Here is a 26086-nt window from a genome sequence, read left to right as displayed (position 1 = left end):
GTCATAAAGGTTACTGAATTGTAAATGGCCCTTTCCATCTTCCTGTTAATAGGTACCCAGCTGTAAACATCATGAAGGATGTGACGGGAGGCCTGTGCTGCTCCTTTAGGAGTCGTATATACATTAATCACTGAATCACCAAGCCATGCTTAATTGCAAGTTGTATATCACAGAAATCCATGGTAAGTAGAAGGAAACTCATTATTGCTGCTTCATAACTACTGGGTACTTCTCATTTTAACCTTCTCACACCTGGGACACTATTGTTTTACAATGGGAATGCAGAAAAGGCATTAAGTCACTAATTATAGTTACACTGTATGTTATCCTGCTGTTTCAACATTTTTCAAAATAAAACTAACAACAACAGAGAGACATAATTTTTTTCAGGCTAGTTAAGTGAATTTTAGAGCATTTTTTTCATAGAGTATAAGACGTGGAAATCCATTATGCCTTTATAGTTTAAAGAACTGGTTAAATGATAAAGAAAAAAAAACAACACTGCATTTTGTTTTGACAAAATTATTGATTTAAATCCCATCCAATAGCACAATACTATTTAAAGGTCACCTAAAGAAAAATGAGTTTACACTCCAACAGAGCAAGCTTATCTGTCATGAAAGTGTAATAATGTGTTTATACTCTCATGAGTGTGTATATATTTTTCAGAAAGATAAGAGATTTTGTGCAGGTGAAGTCTGACAAGAAAGGAAATGTGGAAAAAAAATGAGGTACTTACAGTAATTGCTAAACCACTAATATTCATTTATTAATTTCAGTGGCACAACCCCTACCCCACCCCCCACCCCCATGTTTTTTTATAAACTGTTGAGCACCACAGCACTGGAAATTCTTCTATGTCATTCATCAGATGCTTTATCAAAATGCTTGGAAGATTTGCAAAGAGTACTACACAGATTATGTATCTAGACACTAACAAGTGAGATGTCTTAATAGATATAAAATGTGTTTCAGTTTGTATGTCTTCATGTTCCAAGTTCTTTAATGCAAACTATTTTGAAATTTTGTTTCACGGTGAAACACATCATATGTCCTAGTACACACTGCTCAGTTGAACATATTTTAAAATATATTTATTAATGGAAAACATTCCAAACAGCTCCATTATGAAGATAAACTCTATGCAATCAGTATCTATCTCTTACTGCCATGTGACCCTTTCTTGTTCCCACAGTTTTCAATTTCAATAGTAACTGGAATCAATTTTTTTCTCATGCTTACCTAAGATGCATTAAGATGATCTTTAAATCAGCTCTGCCCTAATATATCCATTATCTGCTATCCCAACCCTCTTTTCACCCTTCTCTCTGTGAAGAAGACTAACAAACTCTTCCATTTTAGTCTCAATGCACAAACATGATCTCATTTCAAATATTTCAAGGACTTGCAGACCAAAAAAATGATGCACTTTATCTTTTTTTTTTCAGGAAAAATATGTACAAAGAACTGCAGTTATGGCTTTTGAATCCATCCTGATCATCCATACTAGCTGGTATTAATAGGCTACATGTTTCTTGTGGATTTAGGTGTCAAGATTGCATTGCACTGAACCTGCATGAACTTCACAAGCCCCACTTTTAAAATACATTAGCATTTTCTTCATCACCCAAAATAAAAGCAACCTCTGATCCACTCTAGAACCTGTTTATCTCTGTTATTTACCAATTCTGTATTCACAGATACAGATTTCTCAACTCTCCTACCATCTTCGGTTGTGATGATACACAAAGTGTAAAAGGAAGTCATGACATAAAAACAGAGACTAAACATCTTCATTTAAAATTGCAATAGAAGTTTTTACACGTGTCAAAAGAAATTGTATTTTGGAAGGACACATTTATTCTTAGATTTTTGGGTGCCTACATCAGCATGGTCCTTGCCAAAAGTTTGGTTATTAAAAGTGCTCTAAAAAATAAAGTTCTTCTACACTGTTTCAGGTGGTTGGAACCTCAGTGAAATCATCACTTTTGGAAATCACGTACTCCCCAATCTCCAAACATTGATCATGACAGCCACAGTCTTACATTATGCCATATCCAGCCCTGACATCTTTTAACATGGAGAATGAGTTTATCTGATAAAAAGATAAGCGGGTGAAAAAAATGAACAGAGGTTGTAGAATATGCAAGTATGTAAGAATATCTTTTCCACTTGTGGAAGAAGCAGAAAAGCATCCTGATCAGAAACAAGAGTCAGAACTCAAAGCAGTCACTTTGGTTAACATTCATTAACACTGCAACGAGTGGCAAGCCCACTGAGCGTTTGAGCAAGTGGACATCAAACATGTTTTAACTTTAAACAGAATCTCTTGGAAAGATAAAAGGCCATTGCATAAAAACACGACTGCTTTTAGACCACCTAATCAGAATGATTAAAAAGAATATCCAGGGAGTAAAAGGAGATGGCGAAGCATCCATATACTACTAAGACTCCCTTACTAGAGCACCAGTACATGTCCTAGAGACAGGTTACAGGGTAACAAGCAATACGTAACTTAGATTTAATAGATTTTCTTCTGAATTGTAGAAAATATAATGGGCCCAACACTCATTTTGATTGTCATGGCAACATTGGATGATATCGTCATCTTATAGCAAGCACAGCTTGCAACAATAAATAGTGGTTACTGTCAGACAACCTATATTCTGATACTTGCTGTTCATCATAGTTTTATTTTCCCATGCAAAGAGCAACAAAGTTACGGTCTATATTTGGTGTAGTTTGATAACACTGATGGAAAAATGTGCAATTCAATTAGCAGTTAGACAAGTATCTGTCATAGATAATAGCTTCTTAGGTCAGGGAATCTGCATACTGATCAATGTGAAGCCATGTGCAATTGCTTATACCAATCATAAATCACTTTCTATTGATTGGCATTCCAAATCCTTGAAATAATTAGAAGCTATAGAAAGGGTCACGATATAATGCTGTGCATGTCCACAAGTCCTCTTATTTTCAGGGCCTTTCTGTATTCTGTTGCATTCAAGTTTGGGAGGCGAGCACTGGGAGTGTATTTTTTTTTTATTTTTATCTTTTCTCTATGAAAATTAAGCGTGCAACAGCCACCTGATAAATCCTCATGCTAGAGGTTAAAATGGGAATTTGCCATGCCTGGATTTGATTCCTGTGTGCAAATGCAGACTTGCCTCTTGCCTACATGCTGCTTATAATCTGATTTATGCACCAATTTATTTTATACATTAGGCACACTGTATGCAGCCTGACTGATGCATAAAAATTTCATGCAAAAAGGACTTACTTGCACACAACTGCTTTTCAGTTATTATTACCTCTTCTGGTTAGCATCATAAGAGGAGGTAGGACAAATGACTTGAAACAGTGCACACTTTTTGCCCACTATACAAACATTTTGATCAGTGCCTATTTCACTTTCAGCAGACTCTTGAATAGCTTAACAGCTTTATCTTTAAACAGATCAGATTTTTAAGTTTTTATAAAGCCCTCTGTGATGACAGCCCCCTACCACTCCCACACACAAATTTTCAAATGTTCACATAGCAGACAGGGAAGTTATTCAGCACTGTACCTCAAATAAATTAAAAGAAGATAGTAATAAAGGGTACTGTTGCTAATTTTCTGATTATTTTCATACATACACGCTTCCTGACTTATTATAAATCACGCTGAAGATATGTTTTTGCACAGCTTTTATTTAGGAAAAATCAGCAAGAAATGCATCTTTCTATATTTTCCATTTATTAGAAGTCTCCTTTCATCCAAGAAATATGAGACCTGAAATAAATTGTACCATCCTGCTTTTTTTTTTTTTATTCAAATCCTTGCCAGTGCTAGGCAGTATGCTAATGAAAACAGGTTGATAAATGACTCCCTGATATTTTCCAGACATTTTTCTCTCAGAAGTGCTCTAAACTGATGTAGCTCAAAGAGAATAAGGCGCATTAAGTCATTATATCAATTTTTGTTACCCAGATACTTCAGTCCCAGTTAAGAGCTGACAGCCAATATAAAACAAGGCAAGGGCATCATACGACTCCATCGATCAAACCTTGTCGTAGATAGATTGCCTATTACACAAATAGAACCAGCAGATTCAGTTTGTAGTTTTATGCTCTCCAATTAAAGGATAACAGGGTACTTTCCCATAAATCTGCTAATTGCAACTGAATTAATTTAACAAATTTTGCCAAGCACAGAAAAAAGTGATTGGTTAAGCTAATATAAACTAGCACAGGTTGTCACAAAGTGAGTTCCATAACAGGCTTTTGCTATACCATGGCTGGGCAAGGTGTCACAAGCATTTAACTCCATGGTGCTTCTTTGGCAACAGACAGCTGACAACCATAAAACATTGCACAAATAGGAGATAATTTATTTGCTGTACTTCCCACCTTCCCCCCTACCCCCACCCCCCGCCCCTGAAGCATGGAATAACTCGCTCTTTGCGCCTAATTAATGTTTCTCTCTAAGCGTGCTGTTTTTGTGAATCAGTATTATAAGAGGAAAAGCACTAGATCACAAAAAGTGCTCCCACATGGGCACTCAGCAAACAATGGCAGTGATCTGCAAAAAAACAGAAAATCAGCCTATAGCATTGCTGAGAGAAGCAGCTGTAGTACTTATTAAACTGCACAATAATGCAGCATACCATGCTTTGGGTATTATTCTAATGAGCTTAGATATTCATATGGAAATAGGCAGACTGACAGAATGGTAGATAATTCAGATCTATAAGGAAAAAGCAATCACAAGAGATCTCTAACTGTAACTTACAAAAGTAAATTATGACTGCAATCACCCTTACAGTGATACATTATTGTGATTAAAACCTGTCTTTATATTAAAAATAAATAAATAAAATACATGTCTCCTAATTAATTTAAGGAAATTTATATACAAGCCCAAGAGATATTTTAGGAGTATGCTTGTTATAGGCACAGAAAAATGATTTTTGTGACTGGCAAATTTTGCACTAAAGCAGCATATGGCTGTATGTGTCTATATAAATAAACTAAAAAGCTAGTCATGATTAATATGAAGACACAACAGAGATAATCCTTATTTGACACACTGGAATTTAAGATGGTGAGTACTACTAATATTATGAAGAGTCAAGCATATGAAATGCAAGTTGGATGCAACAATGGTAAGCTTTCTATACAGTTGGCAGCTGCAATCTAAATGAACTAAGAGGAATATTTAATTCAGTTTATTTTGGTTTGACTTTTTTCTTTGTTCTGTCCACTTCTTTTTGCGTGGCGCTCATATTCAGTACTAACAAAATTATTCAAAAGGAAAATAAACAAACAAAAAACATGATGTCAAAATTCTACACATTGCATTCACCTTACAAATCCCCAGACAATTTCCTGACATGATTAAAAGCAACCTTTAAAAACAAAAGACACCCGTAGAAGTGCAACGGCACCTTTCCCTAGAATGGTTTGGAAAACATCTGCTTCCATCCTGGTGGACTTGCTAAAAAAATTTCCAATTTCGGCCATCCACATGTGTTGTATTATGTAGCACAGGGTTGTTTTACCTGGAAGGAACGTACAAAAAAAGCCCTCCCAACTTCAAATAGAGGAAGAACTGCAGCTACTCTAAAAAGTAAGGTGTAAGTAAGGTGTTCCCACATGGGTGAGAAAAGGAAAAAAAAAAAAAAAAACAGCCAGCAAACCTACCAAAAAACAAATACCACAAAAACCCCACCACAAAACAACAACTGAACTGGATTTCTAAAATTCACAGCAAATTTCACACTTTCTCTGAAAGGAGAATAAAAGCCACTTGGGAAACAAAAACCCCCCAAAACATAATCCACCCACTTGTTCTAAATTATCATAATCAGCAACTACTTCATGCAATCATTTTTAGCATGGAAAATTTCTGAAAATGAATTGTTCTACCCCACTATCATCTGCGGGGGTTATGTTGTTTATTTATATTTCCTATGACATGAAATATTTTTGTTGGTTTATGTCTTTAGAGGCCTGTGGTATGAAACTGTGTGTATTCTTACTGAATCAAATACAGAATACAGTAATGTAATGTAATACAGTTATCCAAAGAGATATTTTGTTTACTTCCACAGTGACTTTGCAACAGAGGTGTTCCATTTTTGACCCATTTTTCCAAACAAATTATGCAGAACAAGGCTTCATTCTTTTAGCTTAGAAATTTTGCCCAGCATGACTTTCACTGCAACAAAGGTATAGAATGTATGGCCATTGTTCTTGTTCACACTTCTGGAAGCAGAGATATACATGATGTTGTTTTTATTTGCACTGACAGCCTGAATGACATGCATTATTACACTGTGGAAAAACTTCATTACAATGCAGGAAGCTACTTGGACAATGCAACAGGTATTAATGGTCCCTGTGTTTATGTAGTCCTTAATTTCTATTGAAAGCTGAAACTTTTCATCTTCACGTCAGTAACATTCATAAAAACAGCTGCAAAACTCAAAATAGAAATAAGGTGTCAAATGACAAATCTATTTCATCCTGTTTCTCAAGCAAGAATTCAATGTGTTCCTATGACTGCTCCTGTTTTTATAGCACACTAAGAAAATACCCCATCATCAACTGTGTATCTTTTGCTCAGAAGGCACGATATTCTGGATCAAACTTTTGACCAACAACCAAGAAAGCAGGAGCCTACACTACAACTGTCAGTTAACACAAGACCTGATATGCATTAACCTAAGGAATATTTTCAGCTATGTTATATTCTGCTAGGAAAGCTAACAGAACTCAGACAATACTCTGCCCATGCAGAGAAGCCACAGATTATGTTGCTTCCGTTAGACTAACATGTTCTCTACTTCTGATTCAGTAAGCAACTGATGTTCATGAAAAATTCAATTTCACTAGCATTTCCTATCATGTACCTCAACCTAGTCCCCAAAACTTTCTTATAGTACACTTACTTCAAGGGCAGTCATGAGTCCACCTTCAAGACCAGAATATTCCTTAATCACAGGAAGATCTGTGGCCTAAGGACTCTATGCAAATTTAAAATGGCACCATACATGTCAAAAAATAAAATAAAAAAATCAAGATTATAGACACGGACACTTCTTTAAAGGCTGAAAGTGCTAAAATAGATGATAGAGAAGGAAGTAGACAGTTCTAGTGGACAACAGTGTTCCTTCAGAACAGCATGGGTTTTGCTTGCGAGTGTGAACTATGGTAGTTGGAGGCACGTGAAGCTTCAAAGGCACCTATTTGCCAGGCTCTGGCAAACTACTTTTGCAGTTATTTTGAATCAAACACTAAATTAGACAGAAGTGACCATATTATAATATCACATGCCAATTTTCTTGTTTCATTGTTTTCCACCTTGGTCTTCCTCCTCTGCATCAGAATGCAGAGGGCCATCCAGAAGGCATCTCTGATGTCCCACAGCAGATATCCAGGACAACAGCAGCACAGACTGCATTTGATCCTATTTTTGTCATCCACCTTCTCCATTTTAGAATTGCTTTGTCATAATTAGTGAAAACTACTACTACACCCCTCAGCGAGTTAGTCACTATTTGACTCTACAGGATAAATTTAATTGCAGGCTGTTGAGAATAAAATACCAACAAAATAGAGAAGAGTTGAAGATAAGCTGCCACTTGACAAGAATTCTTGAGACAATGAAAGAACAAAAAGGCCTGAGACAAGGTATCAAAAGAACTCTGACAAGTGTACAAAGACAAAAAGAGGGGAATAGCAGTTGTTCTGGAGAAAGAGTTGAGATGTCCAAAATTCTTCAGCCTAGCTTGACAGTGAGCTAGAATGTCACACTGGTTCTTGTAGAGAATTATTCCTGCAGAGCAAAGTCAGTCTGGGAGGTTTCACCTCCAGCTTTAAATGCGAGGAGGAAACAGGAAAAGCTGCCAAGCCACATCACTGAAGGTGCTGCTACCTCTATGATTATTAGAAAATTAAGTTAAATTGAAGCAACAACCTTTACCCAAAAAGCTTGCAGGAATTTCAGAGACTATAAGAAAACAAGGAATTAATCTGAAGAAAAAAAATAATGAAATAAAGCCATAAAACTCAAGAATGAAAAGCTAAGTGAGAGAACTGCTACCTACAACAGTTGTTAAAACATACTGCTTATGACTCTGGAACAACCCAAGACACCAAAACCTCAGACAGAGGTCTAGTGGAAGATACAACTATTCCGTATCTTAAAAAAGGACAAGACAATTGCCATTAACACATTGAATACAATCAACAGAGTAGGTCTGCAATAGGGAGGATCCATTAAAAACCTCTTCCCTTCTTCTGACTTCTAAAAATAATAGCAATTCATTTTTTCACAGTCAGTTTCTGCCAGCTAATTATATTTTTTTCCTGTTCACTTGTGCAGAATTTGTTCACGAATATTCCTATGTACACAGACATTGCAAAAACACTTATCTTCAGGTGAATCCCATTCAAAGAATTCCAACCCTAGCTCCTGATATCACTCAGTTACTTTCATACTCACAATACCAAAGAAGGCTTTGCCAGCATGCCAAAGAGAAAGCAAGTGTCTGGAGAGTAAACCCAGGATTTGTCTTAACACCCTTGGATGTCAGGACAAAAGAACTCACGTGCATCATGGAGGGCTAAGGGACTCTCCCATTATAAAAACCAACTAGCAAACATGAAAGGTTTTACATCTTCTAGCAAGAAAAATATATGGGCTTTAGAAATGCTTTCATGTAGATTCGTCTGTAGCCTCTAGCAAAAGTGTCTAAGGATTTCTTTATATTTATTGGTATCATTATATGCACAGTAATGATCCCAGAAGTAGGGCAGGGCTGAACTAGTTTTTAGGTCTGGCTAGATAAGCATGCATTATTTCGGACTCTAGGAGACTATAACGAATGAAATTAAAATGACTGGCCTAACTAGCAGAAGGAAAAAAAAAGAAAAGAAAAAACTAATAAAACTAAGGCATAAGGCAAACAGTTATATTTAAAAATACAATAAAACACTAAATGTGACTGGAAGGGAGATATGAAGTGTAAAGATTTCACAAATTAATCTTTAGATCTACTTCGGAGATAAAATATCAATGGCAATCACCCCATGTAAATGTTTTCTAGGTTTCAGACCATTATTTACTAGTTACAGACAAAAATCTCATTAACTAAAATTAAATATATATAAACTGCATTTAGTTTCTGAGTAAGCACTATTTCAGCAAAACAAGACATCTTTTAGCATCTTTGCTTGCTCAGCAACTTTAGCTTTAAAAACAAAAAAAACATTATCGGTACTAAGAATGGTAAAGACCATTCTTAGCAGTTCCTTGATTTCATTGGGGTGTGACAACCACAACATGGAAGTCTGGCCAAAAGCGTAATACAGTTGATTTTAATTCTTTTACTTTTCCAAGTAGTTTAAATCCTTAAAATTTAAGATTTCAAACTGTACAGCCAAGCAAAACAGTTGTTGCATTATGTTGCCTTTTTTTTTTTTTTTTTTACATTTTTTTTTTTCTTCTTGGTGAAATTCAGATCCATTTTGAATTGGTAAAAACAAACAAGCAAACTAACTTTTTTTCAGAACTTGTACAGTTCTTAAGAAAAATATACTATTCTTTGACTGCTGAGAGGCAGCTTGGCAACACAATTCAGAAACTAGGAACTAGGCAGGATTTCAAATTACTAGGAAAGCCCATGACTGTCTGAATTTCTCCACATACAGTGAAGACTGTGTTACTTTCCCCACATTTTAAGTGTCATTCAGAGTATGCAACACTCTGGGGAAAGGTACAGGAAACTGCTAAAAAACATACTCCATGCCCCCTAAAACTTTACCTTGACCTTGATTGGGATCAGCAAGTATAGTCCTAAAAAGATACATCTTTTAACAGCAAAGATAGCAGGAATTCAACAAATTTCTTCCACATTTCCTCATCAACATACTTTATAACCCTGCCTTAGAACTAACACTTCAAATAACAAGAGGCCAGCTCAGATATTTGGCATTTATTGTAAACATTTCTCTGAGGCACCATCTCTTTTTAATTGATGCACTCTTCAAAGTAAAAACAAATATTTCATAATGCCTACTAAAAATTCAGAGCAGCCTCTTAACAATCATATTTCAAGCATATACTAGTTTGTCTGCATTTTGATCAAGGAGTAAATGCAGAGAGCTAAAACCTCTACTCCATTTAAGTTTTTTCCTCTTAATATAAACCTGTAAGGTATTAATTCCCACACCTTTCTTCTCAGAGTTTCAGATGCCCACTTCAAAAAGAAAACCCTAACAAATTTATTCAAACACCTTACAGGAGGCCTTGGTTCTGAGGCCTACTTTACTTGTTTGTTCCTATCACATAGTCCCAGCATGGAAATCTAGAGTACAAAATCTCCTCCTCCAGATAGCAATAACCAATAAACACAATTTTAGAGACCCATGATATTGTTTAAACAATTTTTCCACTCCACAACAACTGAAATTTTTCAAAACCAGGTATGTTCTGTTATGGAAAAGAGTGATTTGTATAGCCATGCATGTAAGTCTTCTGAACACCAAGTTTTTCAAAGCACATGGTTCATTTGTCCTCGATTTGGATTTCGAAAAAGACAATATTGTCCTCATCTCAGCCAGCTTTACTGAAGGCCAAAAAGAAGCCTTTGGCCCAGTGGGCCTATGGAGAAGACATTTTACGTTGCTACAAGTATGCCTCACAAGCTATCCACATCTGCATACCTACAGAAAGAGGTATGTATGCTGTTCACTGTGCTTACGGCTGCTCCAGTCTGCTTTAAAACAACAAAATAGGAATAAGATGAAGTTCTGTAGTGATGCAGGAATTATAATTACCACATTTTTGAAGTCTTTCACCCTCATCCCCAAGGTACAATAGCTTGACTGGCTGAGGTAGTCTTTTTTATAACCTTTCTATTCAGAGAAAAGTGTTTTAAATTTCAAAATTCATTCTGCTGCAGCTTGAAAGAGCCTCATTCATTTCTGTTTTGTTTTCCATGGGAAAAAAATATAAAGTAACAGTTTCTGATGCCCTGGTACTTCAAACTGGAAGTGACAGGAGACCTATTAGCTTATACAGAGAGGAGAGAGCCATCTCTTCCCAATCCATCACCAAACACCTCCAAAGAAGGTGATAAGGTTCCTAAGAACGGATACTGGTAACTCTGGGAATGAAGGAAGGTGGGGACTGACAGTATCCACCCAGCTGACAAACGGTGACAAAAGTCTTCAGTAAAGTGGTCTAAAAGTACAAAGGAAGCACAACCTGCACAAGGAAAGCTATTGACTGATAGATCCCAGATGTGCTTCATGTTAAAAGCTGTAGCCCTGTAAGGTATGTCCCTGGTGTCTTGCCTCCTCTTTGTCACATCTGAATCAACTGCCTGCTGGCTAAGAATGAGATTTATTTCAGCTTTCCATTTTAATATAATTTTGATAAACAAAGATGTTCTTGAGGGAGGTGCACATATGCTTCAGCTCTCAAGCTGCTCACCCAAGAATTGGAACATGCAAAATTTCCAGTCCTTATTAAGGTCCTTACCACTGTATTTATAATGTGTTATGCAGCCAGAATAATCCATTACATCTTTTTACATTATGACCTTACCAGTAGCCTACCCAGGACAAATATGCACAAAGACTGACAAGAGACTGCATGAGGACTATTTCTGACAGAAGGCTGAGTTCAACATTTATTCATCTTTAATTTGACTGTACAGTATTACCAAGACTACTGTAGCACACAATGTTCTTGTAAGGTTATGAACTGGTTTGCATCTTTCCACTGCTAGAATTTAATACTGTACTAAGTGTGATATATCTCATCCATTATTAATCCCATCCAGTTCTGCAGCAAGTTTCTATAAAACCAATGTTGAAATACTACACTCTTAAGGCTCCTGCCAAATCTGTAAGATGTAATATTAATATGGTTATGTTCCAGATAGGTGCATTTAACCCACACTAAACAATCTGCATGTTCTGCTTGCGTATTCCTGGGGAATATTTATCCTACTGCTACAGCCTAGGAAATGGTACTTCAGTGAAGTTTATGACAGTATTACAAATACTGCTCAACACAAAGTAAAGTTACAGATAAAGTCTAAATAGGCCTATTATTGTTTTCAGATAGAGCTAAATAAGCCATGTGATTTTTCTGGACTACAGAAAGCTCTCATTCAAGAACAAGAAAAAACACTGGTCTGAAATGCAACAAATCCTATTATTTATAGATAGTTAGGATCACTTACTGCAGTGATCTGGCATTCAGAATTGTGTGACATGCCTACTTTCAGTGAAGTAAAGCAGACAAAGCCTTACAGCATAGGTCCATCCCTTGAAAATTCTTACGCATTATATTTTTTTATAAAACAAACATTCTTTTCAGTTGAAGAGAGAAATCTCTATTCCAGCTTCTGTTATTTCCATCATTATCTCCACTTCAGAGACTTCTCTACCAATAAAAATTACTCCCTGCCATATGTCTGTAATACTGAAAGAAAATATCTTTAAATAAAACATAACAAGCAATATTCTATTTAAGACTTGATTCTCTATAATACTGCTGTAAACCTTCCTCTGTTCTCTGAGAGGTCAATGGGTGTTTCACCATCAGCTCCAGGTAGAACAGATTTAGCTCAGTACTTGAAGCAGGCCAGTGTCCAATGTAATCACAAAAATTTAGTTTTTTACTCAACACTCTTGGTTTTGCTCTCCTCAGCATGTGAAGTACTGCATAAACACACATACATAGCCCCTGCTTTGGTGGTCCTACAAGAGAAACTGTATTGCTTAACTTAAGTTCCAGCCCACGTAAGCATAAATAATTTACAGAGAAGGGCTTGCACCTACAAAAAAAAAAAAAAAAAAGAAAACCTACAAAAAACTTGACTTAAAGGAAAATTGAAAAAAGATCAAGACATGAATACTACTTGTCACACTTCCAAAATTTTCTGAAGTTAAAAAGAAGTAGTATTTAAAGAATATCACACTGTTAAATCAGTTACTCTCTTGCAAACCTTGTGTTTTGTTTCACTTCCTCTACTTTGATTTGAGTAACACCAAACTGCCCTTAACATGGCTTGTTCCAAACACTAATAGGCCAAATGCTGGTGGGATTCCCAAGAGTAAGACAACAGTACCAAAACATAGAATGTTAACACGTTGAAAACGTATAATTCATCTTTGATACATTTACAGAAATTTGAAAGTCTGGCTATCATTAGCAATACATTGAACACACTAAAATATGAAAATATCATACTACAGAATGTTCCATTTCTGACAGCAATTTAAACAGACAATTGTAAGAAATATTCAATTGTGTAATTAAGCTATCTGGATAAAAGGCAACAAGTTTGTTCTTTTCCATTTTTTTTCCCCCTACTCTCCCCCTCCTGCCAACGGGAGACACTTTTTGCAGACACTCTTAGTGTAATACTCTAAAGATCCACTGGAATTTTTTTAAATTGTGCTTTGTACTTATGCATAGCACGAAAAAGTACAGCAACATTACTGAATAAGTTACTTGATGGAAAAAAAGGTGGTTTTGGTTTGGTTTGTTTTTTTTTTTCTATTCAGTAGTTCTGTTTGTTCTCTTCCCAGTCTTAATTTGACCTAAACCTTTGAAAAAGAAAAGTACAAGTACATTCTGAATACATCTATATTGCAATCAGTCAATGGATAAACCGCTCTTAACTAGGTAGGGAGTAGGTAGGTGCAGTGCTACTGTATCAGCACTGTTTCACTCAGCAGCTTCTGCTGTGACCTACAAACACCTACATTGTCTGCTGGCAGCCTTAAAGACTCAGCTGGGCAATGGCTATCTGTTAAAGAAGGATTAATGTATAGATCTTCAACCCCACATCTAACTGAAATAAGAAGTGAAAATGAAGGAAAAACTAGACTATCCAACATGATAGAAGTAATAAAAAGGGAACATATTTCTCATCTGTTAACCTTGAATATCTGCTAGCTCAAGATTTTCACATTCTTCATGTATCTTTTCACTGTTCATTCCTTAATAACCACTCAAAAATCAGCTGCACATTAAAGAAATGCAATATAAATTTGACTGGACTCACTACATCTGAGATATCCTCCAATACAGCATAAAGCTAATTTAGCTGTCACTTACTGTAAGTAAAATGACAAATATCTGTAATATCTGTCAAGATACGAAAGCTTTAAAAAGAGTTATGCAGCTGTCAACATTTTGATGACTTTAACAAGAGGAAAATAAACGAAGAAGAGAAAATAGACAGCATGTCTGTTGTGTATCCAGTTGCCAAAGTCTTCCATTACTTATATTAATAAAAATAAAATTACTTCATAAAAATAAGATAAACAACAAAGACTTCTGGAATAAACTGATACAGGTAAACATATTAGTACTGGTGGAAGACAGTTGTAGGAAACACTGCTAAAAATGGAACATAGATCTCTTCAGTAACTCAATAATTATCATATCCAGCATTTATTTAATTAGAACTACTATTTAAGCACCAACAACACAGGAAACCTTAGAAAACACAACTGAAGTGACTGATCAAATACTTGGCCTCCTATTTCTTGACATGATGTTGTTGGTTTTTTTCTATATTTGATTTTGCCTTTTTTTTTAAATGTTTGTTTAATTTAACATTTGTTTATTTTTTTTTTTTAAGTGTTTAGTGATTCAACAATACCTTAAATCATTTCAGCTCCTGAAGTATCCTATTACATATTTTTTGCAAAGACGCATCTTAAGGGTTGTCTGTAAAGACTTTTTGACTGAAGCAGTCCTTAACTTTTCTTGCACACATATTGTCAGTCTATTTTTATTTATCTGTCAGTTTACAGGTGTTGACAAAAGTTTATGCCTCCCCCCCCCCCCCCCAAGAAAAACAGAGTGTGTTTACAATTTTAGCACAACTTATCCTATTTTACAGCTGGTTTTAAAACATAAAACATTCTGCTCCAAAGGAAAATGTCAAATACAAGATTTTAACACACAGAGAGAACTAATTACATGACATTAAAATAGAGATAAAATATTATAAATTAATAATTTTATATTTTCTGTCGTATCCCAGTAAAGCCTGAATATGAACAACATATATATAAGAGGTAAATAATGGTCAAAATTGTGATCTGATTGCTTGTATGGGTACTCACTTTTAACTCATCCCAAGTGTGGAGTTTTATAGCTGTGAGTCTTTGCCTCTAAAAAATATATTAGACTTTAAATATAAGAATTACCTAGAGAAAGGAGTACAGTTTTATCTTCTTCCATCCCTCCCAAGAGATCTCCTGCTACTAAACACCTTCCACATAAACCTGCCACTCTCATTTTTCTAACCTGTTCCTATTTAGACAGAAAATAGTCATATCAATCTACCATTTCTGTCATGGAAAAAACTATGTATGGGAATGCTAACGACTTATTGCAATCATGCATTTTTTAAGAGTAAAGTCTTTTAGCTCTACGCTGCATATGCGACTGTGGGATCCTGACCTAGGATACAGGACCTTAAGTTCTATGTCAAAACAATGAAAATATGGCTGCCATATATCTTACCACAGCAGAAAGCAAAATAAAATTCCTTTTATTCACTTTGAAAAAATACTCCACGTTCTGAAAAATCTGATTATAGCAAATATGAACACTAGAAGAAAAGTTTTCTCCACGGACCTTTTGTACACTGAACTCCATCCATACCACCAAGAGTTAAATCCATTTGGGGGAATAGGAATGCAAATCCAATCTTTCACTAATAATTTTAATAGTGACAGAATCTTACACAAGCAGTCAAAAAGAGATACCTTAAAGCTATTGAAAATGAAAAAAAAAAGGAAAAAAAAGAAAACTGTACATATGAAAACAGCATTTTGATTTTGCTCCCCATTTTAGCCCCACTCTAGCAAGCAGATTTTACAAAGCAAGAATTTATGGGTGACAGAAAAGAAGCAGTCAGCCTGCTTCTCATCAAATCTCAAGGTGAACCACCAGAATAAGACATAGTTTTTCTGAGGTATTAAATCAAAAAATGAGCTCCTGCAAGAAACAATAAAGGAGATAATATAAAAGAGCCTAGAAAGAAGTGAGAAGAATACATTATATCTTGTGATTAATACCAGTATATTTGTAAAACAGACTTCCTGCAATTGCAGGAGGCCGAAGTTAAAGTACATTGATGCAGTGCACAAACTTTTCTAAATAGTTATTTCAATTGGTGAAGACTGAGTTTTTAACTCACACCTCATTCCTGCCCACCAAAAACATACAAATTTTAAGTATTACAGATAAGCGGTTGCAAACACCTACACATACAACTCTTATTTCATTTGAGGGCAACACTTGAGTTGAACCTTCCCCACATCCAACACTATTTGTGGTTTTGCAGCAGCTATTTAAAGGGCTTCCTACCTACTGAAACTAAACCTGTAAAGCACTTAGGTTCGTTTCCTCACAAAGAGTGCTATAATTAATACTTAGTGCTTTTAGTGTGTTTTTTTTTAGTGTGTGAGTACATGCATGCATGTGTCAGTGCCATCTTAGACAGCTGATGCTTTGGTTAACATCTTTTAAAGATTCTTGCAATACGTTAAAAAATACAAATGTATAATCTTTGGGATTTTTAAGCATGCATCTGCTTTACATGATTCTTTCTCAGGAACATGATTTCTCTCAGATTTTGAGATTTCCTTAAAACATCATCTGATTGTGAAATATTTAATAGCCATCTAGAAGCAGGAAACAAATTTCCAGGTGTGATCCAACCAGTTCTTACAGTAAGCATGATCAGGTTTGCTTGAAACTTCAGTGAGGGTCATAAGCAATACGAAAATGAAGGAATTAAGAAACCACGTAGGTTGCCATATACTGTCAACAATACAAAACAATTGAAAAGAACATTGGAGTGGCTCTAAGAAAAAGTAACCTTGCAGTCATCTGTGATCCTTAAAGAATATATTAAGCACTAACATAAATAAAAAGTACTGACACTACAACAGAAGTATTTATGTGTTATGGTGATGAGGTATACATGACTAGGCTGATAAGATTTTACCCTACTATTAATAATAAGGTGGCTGCATTTTATCCGTAACATGTTATGAACAACATATATGAGAGGGTTTCTAGATGAAAAGACGTACTTAGTCATTAGTTTATGTGGTTTTGGACAGAGGGAGATTCCCACGAGACAAGGTTTTGTGGCTACTCTGTTTAAATGTGTTTATCCATTCTAAAAGACTAATGGTCACATCACATCATTTGGCTCAAAAACAAAGGAATAAAGCAAAACTGAAATCAACTGTAAAAAGGGCAGGGTAAATCTCTAATGTAGCTACTTAAAATAGCAATAACATTTTACAAACAGATTTGCACATAATTTTTCTCAACAATGATGATTCCTGTTTCACTTGCACAGAAAAGCCAATAGAAATAGTGAACCAATTATGTGCTTTTAAACTAGGAACAAAAACACTAAAAAAGACAATTTGATTTTTTTGGTACTTTCTGTCTTGCCAAGAACAGAAGTTACTTGCCTTCTATTATTAGCAATTTATAGTATTTAAACATTTTTTAGATTTATAAATTTGATATTTTAAATGATATAAACAGATGAACTATTGTATACAACTTAACCCCATTAAAAGTATAGAGTAATTTGACCTCATTAGCCCAGCATAAACATGATGAGAAACTGCAGTTCATTTAGCAGATGACATTGGTTACATGTTCTGATACTGTTTGTGGCAAAGTAAATAAATAAATAAATAAATCAACATTAGATGTAAAATTATCTTTTTTATTTATACCTGTCCAAGCTCAAGAAAAAGAAACATGTCTTAGATATCAGAAAATGAAGCCTTCAAACATTGCTACTCCACATTATCACACTCATCTGGTCTTTAGAAACAGGAACAGCTGCATTTACTGATAAGAAAGCAGGAAGATGTTGTATGTTTTTGCACAGATGTTTGTAAAATCATTCTTTGTTAAGCATATGTCTAAGAAATAAGCCACCTTTAATCTTCTCTAATGGTTAAGTCAAATGAAATAAATGACGGCATAGAATCTTTAAAACGTACAAATAACAAAAATCAGTATTTACATTACACAGAAAAGAATTTTTCTCAACTGCATAACTTCAATTATCAGAAATACTATGAACTGATTAGAGATCAATGAGACTAAATGTCAAGCAAATATTTATTAATACTACTTAGAGGAGTATACTAACACTAAGAGTCTGTACTTCAAAGGGTAAGTATGGGAGAGTCCTTGTAAATCAAAGGTATTACAAACAACTGAATTATAGATAAACAAAACATTAATAGCAATTGTCCCATTACAGTAAAGGTATGTATGATGAATGTTTCATTATTCTTCATCATATAATTCAGCTAAGTAATCATGAAGTTTGCGAAACTGATTTTAACACAATAAGGCAAAAGAATGAACTTCTAAAAGAAAACTCATTTTTTACATTTTATTCCATGTATATATTTTATACACATGAATTCCATATGAACTGACATACATACAGCCTCACTACACATACCTGTGGGAAGAGTCCACAGATAAGACAGGCAACTGGGGCTTAGTGAATCTGGATCTTAGGATCGTGTGTGTGTGTATGTGTGTGTAGTTTTATTTATTTATTTATTAAATTCAGGTAGATTTCTATAAAGGCAATCATTATTACAAACACTACATCATAAACTGCTAAAACCTATCTGAATAATCCAGGACTAATAGACTCATTAACATAATCACAACTTAAATCTTTCACACCACTAAAAAGTCTTTACAGATTGTTCAAACATTTATGTAAAAACACTCAGTCCCAGAGAAGCTGGATGCCTACCCAGGGTAAAAGTTACTTGCATTAATTTGAGTGACTCAGACAGGGATGGGTCTGTATGGGTCCAAGTTCAGCAGCATACAGAACCTGGAGGTCACCTATTGCTTTGTTTCTGTATAGATAAATTCCAAAAATAAATAAATAAATAAAATAAAAAAAATAATAAAAGTAACACCTGTCTCCCAAAGTCAAGAAGCAGAATTCAGGAGAAGGTAGTACACCATTCCTCAGGGGTTCTACCTCAGGGCAAAGCTGAGAAGGAAGCTGCTGTTGCTTCAGCAGTACCAGAGCCTTATAAAGAGGAAAAGGCAGGTTGTCCCTTACCAAGCACTGACAGCCTGGGAAGTGAACCACTTATTCTAGAATAAGACCTGGCCTGCAAGCAGAAGCCATCATGGGATATTTCGTATAGTTGCCTACAAGACCAGGGTAGCACTTCAAAGCAGAAAATTGCTTCCTAAGAAGCAAAGAACTAGGTTGGCACAGACAAACAGGAAGCATTACAAAATCACAAGAAAGTAACCCCATTAAGAAGAATTACCACACCCATTAAATAACAGTCAGTACTTAAGAGTCCCTGAAGTCATCTCAGTTACAAAAATTATGTACTTAACTATGTCTTAAATAATGTATTGTATAGAAGGGAAAAGCAGAAAGCATATGGAAAGGTATGCAAAATATAAATATCAAAAGAAGAAATCCAGATTTTTCTTCCAGAAGTTTATGTAACTATATGTTTTCAATCACAAAAAAAAAAAGTTTTTAATAATACCTTACTTGAAGAACCTTGATATGTTCAAAGTTATTTTTCAGAACAGATCAATTATTGCTACAGAGCAGATACATCAAAATTCTGCATGTTAAAAGGCAAACTCATCATTTTGTAAACAACTTATTAAAAATATTTTTTTTATCATTATGTGAACTTATACCAAATTTACATGTTTTTATTTATCATTAAGTTCTACTTGAGCTTGTTCCTGTTCTATTACTACTAACAAGAGCTGAAGAAACAGCATCAGTTAAATGCAGGTGGATTGTTCATACTGAAATGGGAGAAGGATCCCATCTGGGTTAATAGCAAATGGAAATCACTCAACAACCTAAAAATTATTGCTTTCTGTTCCCAGGACAGGCCAGTGATGGGGCAACCGAGTATGTATTGTATATGTCTGTTACACACTTCTGAAGTGTCAGCTACACAAAACAGAATGTGAACTGGTCTTTCTCCTTAGACTCAAAATGTGGCCAGGCTACAGTAATGGCTTAAGATCAAGAAAACTTTCCATCTGTTCATTAAACAATTAGGCTAAAATTCAACTTATGCAACTGACATCATAAAACATAAAAAGCCTTTAATTACTACAATTCTGTAGATATATGTATTAGAGAAGACAGCCTAGAGGTGAAAAGGCTCTGTAACCTATCATTTCCATGCTCTTAATAGTCTGTGGTTGCCATAGACTTTCAGTAAAAACTGAAACTGGTAGTTTCTCCAACTAGTACATATTTTAGAACATCAGGTCAACATTTATTACTGCCAGTATTTTTTATAAAATAATCTAAATATTTTAATATTTAAATACCATTACCAAAACAGCAAACAAAATAAATTTTCTGGAAGAAAACCAAAAGCTTAAGTTTGAGGGTTTTTTTTCTTTAACAGCTCTTATTCCTAAAGGTAAACCTATAAAAGTACAGATAAATACTCAGCACAACAAAGAGAAACCAAACTACAGAAGCAGTGCTATAAAGAAATACCAAAATCACCAATGAAATAACCAGCTTAAAATTTGCACCACTTTTCTGCCTAGTCCCATTTGCCTTCTTCCCATTGTGTGTCATACAATTAACTTTTAACAACATGGTCTTGATTTACACAGTGGATGATAGCAGGCAAGAATTGATATCAACAAATATACCAAAATAGTACCTACTGTCTCCTAATCAACCTTAATATACCTTTAACTGTGCTCACAGAGGCACAATTTAAAGCCAGCAATAGGCAAGGTCATCTCAAATGAAGGATTTCCAGAAAAAATACAGTGAACAAAGGGGCAAGATGAAGCATATAGCTGTCCTTTAGTGCTTTAATTTTTTAAGTAGTTTGTATTCAGCAAAGACTAGTCAGAAAGAATCTTCACTTGTACCAGGCACTTCACAGTTTAACCGAAGTCATTCGTGCTGTCTGCAGACTACAACTGCTCACAGATTTTGCAGAGCCAACAATGCATCAATAGTGAATGATTATATCAATTACCTTCTAGATTAATACGTGTGGGGTTTTTTTAGCTGTATGGTTGGATAGAATAAAACCAAGAACTGATGCCATGGTGCAGTGCAACTGTTAGGCTTTTCCCATTAAGCTTATTTGACAAGTTACTAAGATATTGTAAATGGGCGGGTAAATGCTAACTACCTACCCAAGATGATGGGTGATGGTGTTTTGCAAGCCATATGGGGGGGGGGGGGGGGGGGGAGGATAATTTCATGTACTGAGATCTTTCACTTCAAAAAGGATTTAAACAAGAGTTGTTTTCTATGAGACTTTTCATCTGAAATAATATAACAATATTAACATGGTAAATAACCTTCTTCCTTCCTGCCCCTTCCTCCCTGTTGCTATTCTTCTATTTCATACAAATACCCTTGGGAGTGAGAAACAGACAATCCAATTTGTTCTGCTTAAGACCAGAAAGAGATCACAAAGTAGGGTAGAATCCCTTCCACTACTTCAGAAAGTTTCACTGCAGTACTTGCACAATCATGGAGGATGAAAATTTTGTTCAGTACAACTGGGAACAAAACCGCAAGAGTCCATTTGTTGTCAGCCATGAGATTAACTGCATATTGGTGAAGCATATGTACTGTATATCAGTAAACTTCATCAACCTATATCATCAGAGTACCTCTAACAAACACAGTACCCCCAACAACATGGAGGCAGGTGGAAGAGACTGAAGGAAGACAGGTTTCTCCACTGCACTTGACTTCAGTGTATGTACCCCAGCAAAAATGGTATCATTAATTTCTAGCGACAGGGTTGGTTGTACAGCAACTATTCGTATTTCTCCTCAAAAATAAAAGCTTATTAAAATCAAAATACAACAACAAAAAAAGAATTAAGAATTTTCATCTGATAGCCTGAAAAATGTAGGCTGCAGCTTTGATACAAAAACCACTTCAGATTATTAAAAATGAACACTACAGCTGGGTTATTCAGCATTATACTACAAGCCTTTTCCTTCTAGTAGGTTATCACAGTTTTTCCACTGAAAGATTTAAGAAATTTATACAGTAGCACTATTTTATCAAGAAGAGAATATTTTCCCAATTCTACAAACAGATAAACTTAATGAAAGTGTTGACGTTAACTGAACCTAAGTGAAAAAAAAATATATATATATATATTTTTTATAAGTTGTGCTGCTTAATGCTGAGTCTTAGCAAGACATTTTCATCTGCAATACTTAAATTAGCTACCATATTATAAGGAGATGAACGTAAGATATATCAAGAACCATGCTGAGATTGTTAACCATAGCACCACTTTGCTACTTTATTCCGTACTTTCAAGCTGTCCTTAAAAAATTATCAATATTTAAATTGATTTTTGAATGAAAAAAAATATATTCTGTTATCCTTCAGTAATCTTTGAAGGTTAAAGCCAAGTTTTAAAGTCATCTATGTACTGTTGTATTGGACTCTATTCAGACTGCAATTTGACTGCTTCCAAATGACAAAACTGACATTGCGCTAATGCTATCATCTCCAAGGGTTTAGCTCAGGCACCAAAGTGATGTCAAGGACAGATCAACATCTGAGATAACCCACAAAATGATTCAGAGTATATAAACAGGTATAACTGGCTCATTTACAAAACATTGTGTAAAGGATGGCACTAATTTGACCACATCTATTAATTCTACTCTGTAGCATTGTTAATTCATTTAAAAGCATTCTGATAATTCTCCTTTAGTTATATCATCTCAAAGGAAAGAACCAGCGTGATCCTTACAGACATCACCCAACACAAGAGGCAATAAAAAAATCCAAGTGATTCTAATCTTAATCTACACCACAACATAGTGTCAGGGGCTCTGTCAAAAAAGGCATTGCTAAATATTGGTCAGCCCTAATTTAGAACTCAGAGAAGGATTTATTTTTTTTTTGAGCGGGGTGGGGTGGGGAAGGGGAGGGGGGACTGATTTTGTTTATTTCTGGGTGGAGTAATTCCTGCATTCAAATAGGTACATAAATCTGCTAGGCAAAAATGTAATATGCATATTATGAACAAGTTAATGCCTATACTAGGTAAAAGAGGAGTAAAGAGAGAAATATAAGAAGAATTCATTGGACTGCCTGTTAAAATATCCTTTTCTTCATAATCATAGTCCTTTAAAAGACACACTTACCAAGTCAAGCTATAATGGGCTTCTTCCCACCCCCAAAAGAATTTACTGTGCTTAGTGGTAAAAAGTAATACAGGAATGGAAGAAAACATTAGAGAAATTGTGTTTTATTAGCAGAGCAGTTCAATTAGAGTGAATTAGGAATACATTTTAAGATCAATCTTCATTTCAATATAAAATATGAAATGCTAGCTATAATGAAACTGGCTTCATGTTAATTATTATCTTTCATTCATTTGGCTTTATTTATTGTTCATTTCTCATTTTAGAATTCAAGATTTTAAACAAGGACACTAGAGAAAAAATTTTTACCTGTGTGTCCTAACATGATCATAGAGAACAACATTTTTGTACTCCATTTTAAACAGTTATCTCTACATCTATCCTGTCCTACAGATGTGTTACATAGATGGATACACAATACTGAGGAGTTTTGAATGACATGAAAAACCCATAAACAAACAGGACTCAACTATCCAAAGGCTACTTCTACTACAGAGCCCTCAAACTCTGGGAGAATGAAAAACAAAATAAGTAGCATATCTCTGTATTTCTACCCCATCAGCAGACCAAGAAATCCTCCAGAAGGAAGGTTGCAGCTCCAGGGCATGCTGTCTTCAGTGATGACACCAGTTTAAGATGTTACAGTCTTTCCACCTTCCTTCCAGTATTTTTTTTCAGGCCTGCATGCACTGCACATTGCCTGCCAGATATGCTAGTACAGCTGAGGAAGTGACACAGAAGCAGAAACAAGCAGTCAGTGATGATAGAGGGAATATTTCCAGTGAACACTACTGCCAAAAAAATGATATATAAAACATCACCTCCCAAGTTTGTATCTGTGAGTTTTATAGAATCTAGGCCTAAGCTTCTCTATAGAGAAGCAACAAAACATGCAGGCAATCCAGCTTCCACAGCTAATATTCCATTTTTGTATCAAGCTTAAAATTTAATATAGATGCAGCTAGTTTATTTAACTACTAAATCAAAAGGAAATAAAAATTAATAGGAAAACAGTTCTGTTTACCCTTCCTCCACCAAAACAAAAACAAAAGACAGTTTTACAGTAGTAAAACCAACCTTTTGCATAAAGTAGAAGTCCACTTTTTTATATATATATATATATATATATATATATATATACCATGTGTACATAAATGACTGCATTTGAAAAAGGAGAAAAAAAAAAAAAACTTTCGAGGTGAAGGTTGTCCTTAGGCCCAAAAGCTAACAACTACATGCTGGCATGTCACCACAGATGCAGGTTCAAGAATTTTAAGTTGAGCAAGTAGACCAAATTTCTAACAACCTGTACTCCAAAAAATAGTACATCTTGGGATTATTTTTTTTGACCTATAATTAATTAAAATTCTCTAACATTGGTTTCACATAGACATGCGCCTGGTTTAGACCTGCTGTGGACTCATGTGACCTCAGTGGACAAATCAATGAAGAGCTTCACAGAAAACGCTTAAGATTCATTTGAGATAGCCATGTATTTCAACTTCAAGAGGGCAAATATGCAATGAGAAAGTTTTCCATTAGAATTTTACATTAGAATTAAGGAGAAGGAACCACATGAATGTAAATTCAAGTGTACAATCATGAACATGAGGTTAAATAAGTTAAGATGCAGTGAAGGGGAAAGAGGCCAATGAAACACATTGTCTTTAATGATAAGACCATTAGAAACCAAATATTTCAGTTAGAAGCATGTGATTAAAACTGTGGTGTTTCATTCAGGAAACATTTATTTCCTGAATATGGAGATAAATTCAAAATATTAGGCTATAAAATAATCTGGAGGAGGAGAAACAATAAAGTACATGAAGACCAAGTAACAAAGTTATCATCAATACAGCAAAAGAATGAAAGAAAATGAAGATAAAAAATGAAAGGTACAGTAGGTCACCACATTTTAATAGGCACTGATGGGAACAACTGTTTCTATATTGTCTTCATTTATTACAAATCTGGAGAATTTCTTCTCTGTAACATCATCATCCTTTCAACTTACACAAAAATTAAAAGCTGTCAACAGGCTGATGAGCCAACTGTGAATTCTGAAAGGCAGCTTCTACCAGAAAAATACTCTGATACTGAAAACTGCTTGTGATGAAAGGTAGCTTTACTTACCCCACCATCAGTCCCACTCTGCCTTTTTACAATTTAAATACTCAAAGCAAACAAAGAATGTGAAGAACAAAGAAAGTAGCAATCAGTTGAATATGTCCAGGCAGGACAGGAACACTAGTGAGCTACTTAGGATTAATCCTGGAGGTGCTGGCTTGTTATCATCCCAGTAAGACACAAGCTCTGTAAATCACCTCTCAAATGCTATTTGTTGGAGCTAACACTATAAGGAGAAATGGGATTATGTAGGCAATCTTTGTCCCCTCAGATGCTGGGAGCCATGCAGCACGCAGCAGGCCTCAAACCCAAGTGCAGCACACCGTGCAGATCCCAGCCCTAAAAAAGGTTGCCCTGTTTCCTTCCCTCAAGCTTGTGTAGGGCTTTCTTCAAAGAAAACAATTCTATTCATCATTTCTCCTTACAAATAAACAGGATATTCACATGAGAACTTGTTGCGGCAGCTTTAGAAAGTGGCAAAGCCAACACAGGCAGCGTAACCACTGGTGCTGTGCAGGGCTGCAGGCAACCTCCCCACTGCAATGCACTGGTGGACTTCAGCCCGCAACCGAGGCACACATGCATGAGCAGGGACTGACGGCTACACTGTATGTGTGGCACGGCACTGGCATTACTCACGTCAACTGCTACGTGGAACTCTAACTCCCGGACGGAGAACTGCCTTCTGGATAGGATA

General features: G+C 35.3%; 2 protein-coding genes and 1 long non-coding RNA gene across 7 annotated transcripts in view; 1 reads left to right on the top strand and 2 right to left on the bottom strand.

Moving 5' to 3' along the window:
* LOC310902278 overlaps positions 1-22293 on the top strand; it is a 59618-nt gene extending 37325 nt beyond the window's left edge. Inside the window, exon 2 of the long non-coding RNA XR_014586607.1 lies at positions 53-22293. This is a non-coding gene — a long non-coding RNA (uncharacterized lncRNA). The remainder of the gene's footprint in view (positions 1-52) is intronic.
* Positions 1-26086, bottom strand: part of LRMDA (leucine rich melanocyte differentiation associated) — a 669624-nt gene that overhangs the window by 514318 nt on the left and 129220 nt on the right.
* Positions 1-26086, bottom strand: part of LOC310902275 (uncharacterized protein) — a 261603-nt gene that overhangs the window by 154045 nt on the left and 81472 nt on the right. The window contains exon 3 of one of the 5 annotated variants that reach the window (XR_014586600.1): positions 23351-23983. The exons of the other annotated variants lie outside the window; for them this stretch is intronic. The gene's annotated coding sequence lies outside the window, so the exon portion shown is untranslated. Of the gene's footprint in view, positions 1-23350; positions 23984-26086 lie in introns of those variants that run through there. 5 annotated transcript variants of the gene reach the window in all.

Source organism: Anser anser (assembly GCF_964211835.1).
Source record: "Anser anser genome assembly, chromosome: 7".
Classification (NCBI taxonomy): Eukaryota; Metazoa; Chordata; class Aves; order Anseriformes; family Anatidae; genus Anser; species Anser anser.
The sequence above is the reverse complement of the archived record's forward strand: the minus strand, read 5'-3'. Positions and strand labels throughout refer to the sequence as shown.